General features: G+C 35.0%; 1 long non-coding RNA gene across 1 annotated transcript; it reads right to left on the reverse strand.

The window, feature by feature from the left end:
- Window positions 1-267: 267 nt before the first annotated feature.
- LOC117789472 lies at window positions 268-1,054 on the reverse strand. Its single transcript, XR_004617911.1, has 2 exons — window positions 721-1,054; window positions 268-652 (listed from the first exon to the last, which is right to left on the reverse strand). It is a non-coding gene; the product is annotated as an uncharacterized LOC117789472 (long non-coding RNA).
- Window positions 1,055-11,147: the final 10,093 nt, after the last annotated feature.

Consider the following 11,147-nt stretch of genomic DNA (forward strand, 5'->3'; position numbering starts at 1 on the left):
ACAAATTGATTTTAGAACTATGGTCTCTTGGTGATAATTGAATTGACCGTAGATTACGAATATGGGGTACCGTTTTTTTCGAAAAAATTGATGCACTCTAATATTCATATTTTCCTAACAACTTAACATTTGTACTCTTTTATATATATTCTTATTATTAATAATTAGTTCCTTTGGTGCTATTTTAAGAACAAAATATGTAGATAAATGTCCTTGATGTGAGAAGTCGGTCTTTTTTTTAGTGTATTAATTTAAGAGCAAAATACGTAAGATAAATACTCTTTATTTTAGAAGTTGGCCGTTATTCTTGGTGTATTCGTATTTGTATGCGTTAGCAGCGTATCATTTGAACTCGAGTTTGGTTTGACTTGATGGATGGCTTCGGCGTCGATTTGATTTGTTTTCATTGTAACAAGGCTTTTATTAGCCCCACTAACACCACTAACCACCACACAGCAACATCCCCACCACCCGTCATGACGTCCTGCCACGACACCAGCACATCACAATCCACACTCCACACTCCACAATCCACACTCCACACGACTCCCAGCCCATTAGCGGCCTTGGCGCGGAATGTGCGGCAAGCACGCTTGTTATTGCCCCTTATTGTTATTGTTGCTGCTGTGGCGTTGTTCGTTAAATGCAAACACTGAAAAGGGTTTTCGTAAAGCGAAAAAAGCAAAAAAGACAACCGACAACCGTCAGTAAGCAACCCACCGACCAGTTAGTGACCGACCGACCAGCCAACAACTACAACTACAACGATTGCCTCTTTCCCCGCACTCCGTCAGTCCGCTTCTCACCACTTGCCACTTGCTACTTGCTACTTGCCACTTGCCACTTGCCAGAGCCAGAACGAAAAAGCCATGGGGCAGTACCGACAGGACCGACAGTACTGACGACGTCTCCTCCCGCCAAAGGCAGCAGCAACCCGTTTTCGATTTTGTTTGCTCGACGCTGGCAGCACACAGTGCTCGTCACATAAATATAGACAGCAACTTGAATTTACAAATTTTGTCGATTTATCTCCAAAATTAAAAAATTACGTTAATCCATTTTAGTGATCAATTTTATTTGTTCCGAACCCGATTTTGACACGATAAAATTGTCTCAGCTATGTTGTGTAAAAATTTCTGCCTCCTAGGTCTTATGATTTGGGCTGTGCAATGATCAGTCAGTCAATCAGCGAATCAGGACAAATAGTTTTATATGCACAGATAGGCTGTGTGCTTTGCTATCTTTTTTATAGAAAATATCTTTTGGTATTTGTAATATTTTTGAAATTGTTGGTATAAGTATTCAAGTATTTTTGAGCAGTCTGAGCCGGATCATAAACCGAACCCTTCAAATTATTTACTTAATTTTCCATTTGTCTCTCTTTAAATTTTACTAGCTGTCTTTTGGTATTGTAGAATTTTAAGCCGAGTTCCATTAATGTGACACAGACTGTAACATTTTTTAATTGCAAGACATTGTGCGTGTATGTGTGCGTATATTGGAGTGTGTGTGTATTGGTGTGTGTGTGTGTTGGTGTGTATTATTGTCAGTCTGTAGCAAAGCGATTTGCATACAAATTTGGCACGAAGTGTAAATATTTAAGCAGATACAAAGTGTGAGTATTAAATTTTTGATACTAATTAATTATGCATGTGTAAATTTTGCTATGAAAATTATTATAACGCCATATTTTGGCTTACCATTTGTATGTGTGTACAAACACACACACAACACACACACACACACACTCACACAACAAATTCGACAATTCGAAATTAGAAGGCACACAAATAAATTCGTGGCAGTTAAGCAAGCAAAACTTCAGTTACAACATGAAAATTGAATACTTGGCTTGTTTAAACGATACGAGTATTCGGCACTAGTATTAAATGAATCAAATGAATCAACGTTTATCAGATACCAATGTGTGTAAATACAATATGCGTGCATATTTTCGCTAATTACGTAATTGAAGTACACATAAAATCACACACGCACACACAGACACAGAGAAAGAGAGAGAGAGAGAGAGAGATAGATAAGGAGACAGAAAAAGAGACAAACTGAATTTGTGCGCAATATTCAATATGAGTTTGTATTCTTCCTATCATTTCATTTCTCTAGGTGTTTTAAAAATAATAAGGTAATAAAAATTAACAGCAACTTTCGCCTGATTTGAAGTAGCACTGTGGTAGACTTAAGCTCTAAAAAAAAGATAACAAATAAATTGCTCGACTTTTAGATGCCCAGTACCTGTATCTTTACCATTATTGATGTACATATACATATTAATAATATAAAATAAATAAATAAATGCTTAAAACTTCTTGACAACTTCTTCTGCTAAAAATAAATTTTTGATCGGACTTTGACGTTGTCACAAACCCAAGTACTCTATGTATCCTGCGGGAACTGGGCAAAAAAAAATTTTACTAGTTGTCATGTCTCGAAAGAAAGGAATTCTATTAAAACTTTTTCACTTTTCGCCATCAATGGGCGCACAAAATGGGTTGCCAGCTCCAAACAAGTATTGATTAAATTGAAAAGCCAAAAATTCCAATAAATAATGAATATGGGAACACACTTGGTCAAATACGAGTACAGTCGAAAATACTCGTATCTATATCAAAGTATATGAGTTTGTTGGAAAGTAAGTGTTGCCTGTGTACGAGAATGTCGCACTCTTAAAGCCCACTCATATTAGCCAACTTGAAACTGGCCAAGTGGCAAGTAGAAAGTAGAAAGTGGCAAGTAAGACTGCGTTGATAGCTGAATACTCGTAGGATAGCCAAACTTAAGTGGTGCGAGTAAAGTGAAGATATCGAAAAGCTTCCTTAAAAAATAACAAAAAAAAAAATGAAGCAAGGACAAAAGACGTTGGGCGATGTACACTGGCCAAAGAGACCAAATTCATGGAAGAAATTCTACAAAGAAGAAATTCTTTTCTTTTTGACGGTTAATTTTAATTTTTTGTTTTTTTTTTTTTAATTTAATATACTTAAAGTGGTTAAAACAAAAAAAAAGGTTTTTTTTAAACTAATTTTGTATTTGCATTGAAGTGCACAAATCATTGTTTCAAATATATTGATTTTTTTTTTACTTTTATTATTTATTTAATTGTTTTTATTTATTTTTTTTTTTTTAAGTAATATTGTATTATATTGTATGTATGTTTCTTATCTTGTTTTATATTATGTAATTTATTATTATTTTGTTTTATATATATAAATTTTTTTTATTTATTGCTATTTTTTAATATGATTTAATTTAATTTTTAATACTCATGACTGTTCTGCTTTAGCATGGCAGAGTGAATTTGTGTCAAAAATTTTGTAATTTTTCCCAGTGTGCGATGGGCGATAAGCCTCGGACGGTGGTCCTACTCGAATAGGCTATGGGACCACTCAGGATAGTCTGGATACAATCGCCAGTTTTGCCGGCAAGTGCGAAACTGTCTACAAAAGTATAATCTATGGCCAATACCACTGCAGACTATTTGTATTAATTTGTTGTTCTTGTTGTTGTTGTTCTTCTTCTTGTTGTTGTTGTTCTTGTTGCTGCTATTGAATATGAAAACTGCGCGGAGCCAAGGAATTTGTCTTTGCATTTGGTGGCAAATAATCCTTCTAGGACGCCTTGAAAGTCCGGAGGACCACGACTAGCAATGAAAGAGGCAATGAAAAAAAAAACAAACAAAAATAAGTAGAAAATAGAAAGTGGAAAGCAGCACAGTGTCGATAGCAATATATAATGTGTTTTTTAGATAAATTGTCAAGGCGTATAACCTCAAGGAGAAGATAATCGTCCCCCTTGTGCACATGTATGTATGTAAGTGTTTGCTCCATTGGATCTATTCCGAAAGCCATTAAAAATTTGTTTAAGACAATATACCTTTAAGTACTTTACCTTTAATCAACTTAAATTTAAACCATTATTAAATGGATTTTTGATTGAGGAGTACATTTATTTTCGAGGCTTATGAATATAAAAATAAGTAAATACGTAATAATAATTGTAAATAAATAAAGAAAAAAAACTTAAATTATTACATAGGTTAATTGAATACATATATCTACTATGTACAAAATGTGGTACAAGAATTGCTGCATACTCTTAGGAGCTTGCCTTTGATAAATAATTTTTAAATTTAAATAAATGCGTACCACATTTAATTTAAGTTTTGTTATTAACTAATTTATTAATTAATTTTCTGTTAGCATTAAAGTGTGATAATATTTAATAATATTCGTTTTAATAAAGTTAAATTTTGATTTGTAGCGTGCTCATACATATACGTCATAGTAGCATGTATTTATTTTCAACAGAATGGCCAGAAATATGTTTTACAATTCATCAAGGAGCTAATATTATATTTAATCGCATTTATTTCTACATATTCTCATGTTCTCACAGAATTGCTCGTCTTGATCTCCAGTTGGCTTTTATGTGTACCTGTAGTTGTGGTTTTGATTTCATTCGATATGCTTCATACATTTTCCGAATCTTTTGAAATCTGTTCGTTATGATGCCCACTACTATTAGAACAGTTATACTCAGGAAAATTAGTAAACTACGTAGGCCGATGCGTTTTGAAGAATCCTTTTCGAGGAATGCATTGAGAAGTCTTTCACATTTTGTCTCAATATGTCCCCAAATGAAAACAAATAAGAGTTCCTCCAGAAGTAGTGTCACAATTAATTCCATTATGAACTTACAAACTTTATTTATGTGCTCCCAATGTCCGAGTATAAGTTCCATGTCGCACAACAGATACAGTACCGAGAGATAAACTGTAATACTGGCTATTTATGGAGCCTCTGCACATTTATCTGCTGTCTGATGTATAAAAAAAGTTGTGCCTAAAATAATATGCATTAGAAAAGTCCAAAGAATGGGAAGAATGCTTGTCATAGTCACTCGCTAAAGATGGAAACTGTTTATTTTATATGGCTGAGGAACAGTATTAAATGAACTTACGTAAAATTAAATGAAATTGATAAAAATTATTTTTTGTCAAAATTACTGAAAAAGTTGCTAAGGCTTGGGAAAATGTAAATGTAAATTCTGTTGAAGTCAAAAATGTTAAATCTGTTGAAGTCGAATAAAAAGGCACACTATTGTGTTGAAATTTATTAATGGGTATCTCGTAGACGGATACTCTTTACATTTGCTTCTTAGTAGTTAGTATTCTGTACGGTGATCCCTTGCATTTCTGCTTAATATTCTTAATCCCTAACACTTTCTAAACTAAATAGTTGGGTTATAGAACGAACGGGCAATTCCTAACTAGGACTCCTCCTCACTCCCCCTTTGGCACTTGGTAAGGGCTTTACCAGTAGACCATTAAGTGATGGTTTTAATTTAGATTCAGATGCCGCGCATTTGAAGCGAAGCATATCGAATGCAAAACTTGCAAAACGTTTCATCCAATTAGAAAAGTGTTGTTTTATTGTTAATTGCCTTAGCCTGTAGTGCTTAGACGGAGACGGAGCTGGAAAGGGAGAAGGAAACGGACAAGGAGAGGAAGAGGAGCAGCAAGATGGAGACGGAGATGCAAATGCAAACTCGGCCGACTCGACGACATCAACACAGTCACAATCGCAGCCACAATCACAGGCACATCCACATCATCATCCACAAAAACGCTTTTTAGTCCAGTAGTTTAAAAGCAAACAGTATATTGAGTTTGTGACAATCTCTGTCATTCCGTATTAACACATAGATTTTTAAAAAAAAACTAGGGGGCTCCGCCCTCTGCTCGTTTCGCTCGCGGTGCTACAGTCGAGCATACTCGACTGTCGGAGACCCCGTACTTATTATGAAAAAAGCAAAACTGCTAAAAATTCTCTCTCGACGCGTTCAGTCTTATGACAGTTATATGATATAGTTGTCTGATCTTAACCAACTTCGGTCAGGATATATAAAACTAAGTTAAATGCATTCTGTATTATTCTAGTTGAGATATTCCATACAACAAAATAGTTTTCCATACTAAGACTTGATTTGAGCCTGATCGGTCCTATGACAGCTATATAATATAGTGGTCCGATTTGAGCCAACTTCGGTCAGAATATATAAAGCCAAGCGCTATATGATATAGTGGTCCGATCCAAAAAAAAAGAAACAAACTTGGTCTGCCTGCAATATAGAGGAATCTACATACGAAGTTTGGTGTCACTAGCTTTTTAATTGCTCTTGGAATTTGAAAGGCGTCTCAGCTATGTTGTGTGAAAATTTCAGCCTCCTAGATCTTATGGTTTAGGCCGTGCAATGTTCAGTGAGTCATTCAGTTAGCGAGTCAGGGTAAGGAGTTTTATACATTTAGATTAAAAATAAGTTTTTCATTAAAAATTATTAAATAAACGGCTGCAAAATTACGTCTGCTGGGCAGCCAACAGTCGAGCAGCTGTCAGGCAACTGTAGCCTACTTACTCGCACTTATTCAACATTTCCCCTCGAATATCAAATGAGCTGTAATTAACTTTATCCAAAAATCTTTGCCGCAACAGCACTCGGAGAGAATCGGAGAGAGTAGAGTGGCTGTGAATGGTCCGATGGTCGATGTTTGTGATTGTGATTGTGGCTGTGATTGTGTTGCTCAAGAGCCTGCTCTTGCACTTCTGAAACTGAAACGGATTCTGAACTGAATCTGCATCTGTATAGTCAACTTTCTGCCCCTTTCCATGTTGTCGTTTTTATTAAGTTAAGCAGCTGGAATTGTGTAAAGATGCTTTAATTTATTATCGGCGAACGTGAACGTCGCACAGTGGGAACAATCGCTAGTCTAACCTATATTTGTTTAAATTTCTGAATTTCGACAATGTTTTTTTTTTTAATCCTTTACCACGAAAAGTGTTGTTTGAGAATCGACCTCTGTTCTCTGTATTATTGTCAATATTACCATTTTTTTTATAGATTTGCACAATATTTTGCACCGTAGACTTGGAAAACTTTGTGTCCTTTAATATATATTTCGCTATTGGTCTATATGTAAAATATTGTTACTTTAGCAATTAATAATGGTCAAAAATATTTCATGTAGTTAACAGGTATATAAATTAAATGAAAGCTTACTAAATAACCTTTTCCAAATAGAAGCCATTGAATGTTGTACTATCAAATAAATACTTGCCGTACGAACCAATTGTGGTAAGGGCTCGTTTAGTCGAGACCCCGACTGTAGGAAGCTCAAAAGAAATTACTGAATATCAGCTAATGTGGCGGCTTTTCCCACTGTGGGTCGGCGAAGATGTGGGCGTGGACGTGAAAGTGGGCTTGTGGGCGGGAGTGGTCATTTGGTGCGTGTCATTGTGCGGCACTCGATGTGGCAAAGCAAACACTTAAGGCTCATCTCATTCCCATTCTTAGTCCTTAACTCCCTCCCTTTTTCGCTCTCTCTCTCTCTCTTTCCTGTGACTTTTTCTTTGCTCTTGCTTGTTTCAACTCAAGACATTTCCTTTACTTGTTTTTGTTTTTGTTGGACTGGTCGTTATCGTTGAGAAGCCAAAGAAAACCAACAGACTGTTATGATTGTTGTTGTTGTGGTTGTTGCTATACACGTTACTTAAAAAGTAAGTAAACGGGTATATTGTGTGTAAATTTGAAATGTATGTATGTGTTAGAGAGAAGGAGGCATCTCTGACCCTATAAATTATATATTCTTGATCATCTGTCCGTCTGCTAATTAAAGTTAAAGTTATTTATCAATATTATATATTATCTCACTTAATCGCAGCAAGATCGGACAAGTAGAACGGCAGTAATAGTTAGCCAAAGTTATTAAATTTTAAGGCAATATAAGCAAGCAAAAGTATGCAGTAGTTTTTATTAGGTAGTTTTTTCTATAAAATATACTTTAATATATATTTAAATAAGTAACGGGTATTCTCTAGTCGGGATCTCGACTATAGCTTCACCGACTTGTTGTAGTTGCGGTTGTTGTTGTTTCCTGATTATTTTTGTAATTGTTGTTTAAGTTGTTGTGTGGTTACATCAGTCGCATTTGCCTTTATATACCGTCTAACCGTCTAACCGTCTAAACGTCTAAACGTCTAAATGTCTAAGCTGCTGTTTTCGGGCGTGATTTAATTAAAATCAATTAACGGTAATGAGTGGTCATTAGCTTGGCTTACTGCTTAGCTTCTTAGCTGTTTAGCTGGTTAGCTGCTTAGCTGCTACCACCACTTTACTCGATCCTTGGCAGAACTTCATTTCAACAGAACAGCTAAGGATAATTACGCAACTCACTTTGCCCCGGCAAAAAGTATCTGCGAGTATGTACCTACATACACTTGGCGAAAAAAGCAGTTAGTCAAGCAACTTTACAAATTCACAAATATGCATTTTATTTATTTTTAAAAATGGTTAAGCTCAAAGAAAACTAGTTTTCTTTTATATAACTAGTTATTTTAGACAAAGAACCAGAGCTAAGAATAAAAAAATAATAATGAATGACATAAGTATCCATATTGGGCCTTTTGGTAAAATTTTTTTTTTTCTTAAAAATTTTAATAAAAAATACACGTGATTGATACCTCGTAACGAAAAATTTAATGTGAACCCAAAAATAATTTGATTTCAATTTTAAATTTAAGCTTCTCAGCATTTTTCTCTGTGTGTATGTATATATGTATGTAGGATGTTTATTATTAACCAAAATACACTTGAAAAGTGCCGAAGCAGTAGATCGGAGAAGTGCATGCTCGTACATATATTTACATTATTATCGTTCTCATGAATGCCAACATATCTATATTTAAATATGAAATTGTATGCAAATTGAAGGCAAAGTTAATAAATATATTTCAATTAGCGATAGCAGCAGAGCAGAACTGAGAAACTGAGAAGCGAAATGGCCAATAAGCAACACAGCAACACAGAAGTTGGCCAAGAGAGAGTGAGAGTCGCTAACAATAACAAATTAACTGGGCCCAATGCGAAGAATCCTGCACTTAGTATTCAGCATCCTTAAGGCCACATATTAAATGGAGGCATAACATTTTTACTTTTAGTGCAAACAATACTCAACCAAAAGTATTTCTACAGCAAAAAAGTTTGCTATATAAATTGGTAAATGGACAGTGGAAAGGAACAGAAACAGGGACTCTCGCACTTAAAATCTGAACTCTAAAGGACCAAACACAAAACACAACCATTGAAAGAGTAACTCGTATACCCTGTAAGTAAGTTGCTCGAAGCACGAAATTAAAATTAATGTAGTAGTATTTTTATTATTATAAACTTTTTCATCGCCAGTATGTACAAACATTAAAGTGAGTTTAACTTATTCTTAACTTGTTCTAAATATATAAAACTCTTTGTCCTAACTCACTCACGTCTTGAATAATTCATATTGAAAGCGCTGAAAGTACAGAGTATCTCAGAGTCAGGCCCTTGATTTGATGGCTCTGTTACAGTTTCATTTTTACATTGTGCGCGGTTGGTAGCTCGGGAGGATTGGGAACAGTTGGAGCAGTGGGAATAGTGGGAACGGTTGGGGGGAAGAGGATCGGGGATCGGGGATCGGGGGTCGGTGTCGGTCCACTTGGCAAAACGTTACATCCTTTGCTTTGTCGACGTTTGCTAGCTCGTCTTTTAAATTGTTTTGCTGTTTATTGCAAAATTACACAAAAACAATGCACGTTGATGAAGACGGCAAAATGTTGACGACGACGACGACGACGACGAAACGACGACGAAAAGGCAATGCGCAAAAACAAAAGAGATAACGGACCACACCACAAAAAGGGGGACGGTGATATTAGAGAGTGTGTACACTGATAAAAAAAAAAGACGGTGCTAAAATAAGTATTGTCTCAGATCAAAGTATTTTGGTCTAAAAAAATGCATCGACATCATAAAATTCTTTAAAAAAAAGAAAACAAATTTTGGTTTTAAAAAATTTCAAATAACACGCTTTGAACAAATCAAGATAACAAATAAAAAACTAGTCGGAAAGGCTATAGTCGAGTTTTCGACCATAGGACCCGTTAGTATTTCCATTTATAAAATGGAACGGCTGTTGGTGCTGATCAAAAATATATATAGGGTATTTCATTTCATAAGTTGTTCTTTTTTTTCAGTGTGTGTGCGTGTGTGTGCGTATTAGTACAAGTGTATCAGTGCAACTGCAGCAGAAACGCCACAAAACACAAACTTTTCAAAATGGGAAAACTTTTTTCTTCAGCAGCAAGAGGACAACAAGGACACTAACAACAATCCCCCTCCCTCCACCCTATAGCTACTAACCAGGCCAACTCCAGTAACGAGCCAAGTTGAAAAATCTTTATTGTGTATCAAACCATTTGTATTAATTAGGAACAGCAGCAAAATAATTACAACAGCATATAAAACAGAGAGAAACAAAATGGAAAATGAACAAACCAAATGCTTTGTGCACTTTTTATGTTTTAGGGACCTATTTACATTGCCTGCACCCAAAATCTATTCAATTTAAAAGTTTCAAATTTGTTTCTTGCTATGATAAGTATTTTTTTTAATATTCTAACTAGACCTGGGGAACGGGTATCTCAAACTCACTCCGAATTCTTTGAACAACTACAGAAAACAAAAAAATTAGCTTCAAATTCAAGTTTAGATTTAGGCAAACTAATATAAAGATGGTAAAAAAATTGTATCAAACATTGAAAAAGTCAACTTAGAAAAACAATCTATGCACAAATATTAGAGAAAAAAAAAATAACAATTTCATTAGCACTTGGAAAAGTTGCTCAGATTTTTCAGCCTTAAGTTCAGAATCATAATAATGAATATTCAGGCCTGTTCCGGTTTTCAAATTCGGTAAAACATAATTTCGGATTCTTAAATTCTTGAAACCAGGTAATCAAACCGAAATAAATATAGGTTACGGTTTTGGTTCCGGTACATCCCGTAATAACTATTTCGGTAAAAGATTCTATTTCAGTTTTGTTCTTTCAGTTCCAATATCAGTACCGGTACGCAACGGTACAACACATTAAATCTGAAACAACTCAAAATGTATAGGTGTCGTAAAAATAATGAATTTAGACGACAAACCATGATCAAAATGACATTCCGCTTGAGAATCAGATAAGTTTTGCCAAAGTTATGACAGTTCAAAGTTGTTCAAGCCTCTGACCTAACAACTTTACAAGTCAAAATACTTC

The sequence above is a fragment of the Drosophila innubila genome, chromosome X (assembly GCF_004354385.1).
Source record: "Drosophila innubila isolate TH190305 chromosome X, UK_Dinn_1.0, whole genome shotgun sequence".
In the NCBI taxonomy this organism is placed as follows: Eukaryota; Metazoa; Arthropoda; class Insecta; order Diptera; family Drosophilidae; genus Drosophila; species Drosophila innubila.